Below are 2,500 nucleotides of genomic sequence, written 5' to 3'. Positions count from 1 at the left end.
TTTCAGAGAGCAGTAACTGTGTTTTATTGGCTAAGCTCCGTCTGTCCGTCCGCCTTAACGAGCTCTCATTATTAGCTCGTTAAGGCGGGAGGGGTCGTTAACGAGACAAACTGACCAGCCTCCGGACACACATGCACGCACGCACGCACGCTCGCACGCACACACACACACACACACACACACACACACACACACACACACACACACACACACAGCAGCTGTGTGATGACCACCTCACAATAAAACTTAAATTTTTTTCCTTTTATGGATCTTGTTAATGTCTTTAGGGCTTCGCTAATGCCACACACACACACACACACACACACACACACACACACACACACACACACACACACACACACACACACACACACACACACACACACAGTCGTTAGCTTTAGGCTTAGCTAGCATCGACCTTTAGGACAAACTGACAGATTTAAAGAGACAGACGATCCGTCAGCTCTCCCGTCCTCTCACAATATCATTAAAGTGTCCGTTTTTTTGAGTTTTTGTGAGAATCAACTTTTAAATGACATTCAAACTAACACAAGTCATTCACACTTTTAAACTATTCCTACTGTCACCTTCTTCTTACACATTCAAGCCAGCGATCCGGTGTAGCGTCAGCCTGTCAGCATCCAGCATTCACACGCCATTTCTTCAGTAACGCCCTTCTCTAGTCAACATGACATCATGACTTCACGTAAACATACACGCCCACTTTCTAAAGCCAAGTGCCGTGTTATCTGTACGCATTTTGAGCTATCTGCGTGTATGTCTACACTGTATACAGCGGATGTAAACATGCCCGCCACTTTCTACAAGTGCTGAGTTATCTGTACGCATTTTGAGCGCCGCATACAGCGGTCGGGTTGAGTTTAGGAAACGTGACACGCGGGTAGGGTTGGGTATCGTTTTCCGATACCGGTGCTAAAACCATACTTTTAAAACAGTGCCGATGCCTAAACGGTGTCTGAACCGAAACTTTTAAAAAATAGGGTAATAGGGAATTTTACAATAACTTTGAATGCACCATGAGGCTTACTAGTTTCTAGTGAACGCACCACGTCTGTGTTGTTTTTCTGACAACAGCAGCTGCAGACTGATTAACGTCCCGCTGTTGGATCCTCTCCAGTGAAATACAGACACACTTTACACACCGTCAGCTGTCAGCATTTTAACTGTGTTTAATCCAGCTGCTAGCTAACGGTAGGCTAACGTTACCTGCTGCTAGCTAACGGTAGGCTAACGTTACCTGCTGTCAGGTGTATTATGTTAACTAGCGTCCCGTGCAGCGATGCTTCTGCCTCTAACGTCTGTTTCAGAGCATCAGAGAGCAGCGCAGAAGGCATTTAAGTGGTACTGAAATCCAAGTTGCAATTCGGTCCGGTAGATACCGGTCGTTGTGGCACCGGTGCCGTATTAGCACCGGGTCTCAGTACCCAACAATACACGCGGGACCCGATCCCTGGTCTCCTGGTGAAAGTCCTGTGTTTGATCCATCCTCCCCCCCCGACCAACCTCCCTATGTGGATTTTTGGCCTTTCATACTACTCGCCACCGTGTCAATTCACACGCAATTGCCAGGTAATGTAAGTCAATGGAGGCCAAACGCCATTGATAAACACGCTGAAAACATAGACTGTATATAATGGAGCAGCAGGTCCCGTGTCTCTGGACGGAGACCAGTGAAGTCTCTTTCCCGGTGATGGCTGAGCGTTACTGAGCAGCCTCCAACTGAGCTTGAAGACGTAGATGTGACGTGAGCAACCTGTCTGAAAGTTGGAAGTCTTCTGGTAGCTGTGCCAAGAGAAATCTCAATCATTCCCAATCTAGCAGAGACGGAGAGCGTAGGTATATGTAAGGAGATAACATAGACACAGGCTAATTATTGATCACTAAAATGATAGTTAACATTAGTAATTACACTTAAACAGCTAATGGAAGTCCAAACTGCCTGAGAGCTTCTCCTGTACTATACGGTAATTCCTCTACTATGAGACAGTAAGTCTCGTGGTTATGACCCAATCGTTAGCCTATTTTTATAAAAACGTCTGCTACGGAGCCATAACGTGAGCTACAAGGTAATGGAGCCTTTTATACATTGTCGTGTTTCTTTAGAAATAAACAATGGACAAATAGAGTCTTTAAACTCTTCAGATGTAAAGTTATTCTCTGTCAAAGTGACGTCAAAATGAATGGCAGTCAATGGGATGCTAACGGGGGGTGATAGCTTGGTAGCATCAACATGGCGCCATAGGAGCTACGCGTTGTGAGGAGAAGCTGACCTCGTTGGCTAAAAAGTGAGTATGCGTCTTGATAACACGCCAACAATGGCATACACATTGACATGTTATACATACGCCATCGTGATAAAGTCCTCAGTTAAACGTAAAGTTTTCTCATTTCCTGATCGTGCTACTGGCTCATTTTATTTTGTTGTTTTTTAAACATTTTTCCGGTTCTGAAAACAACAAGAACTTCCTGTTAATGGTCT

The sequence above is a fragment of the Sander lucioperca genome, chromosome 22, assembly GCF_008315115.2.
Source record: "Sander lucioperca isolate FBNREF2018 chromosome 22, SLUC_FBN_1.2, whole genome shotgun sequence".
Lineage (NCBI taxonomy): Eukaryota > Metazoa > Chordata > Actinopteri > Perciformes > Percidae > Sander > Sander lucioperca.
Note: the sequence above shows the minus strand (reverse complement) of the source record.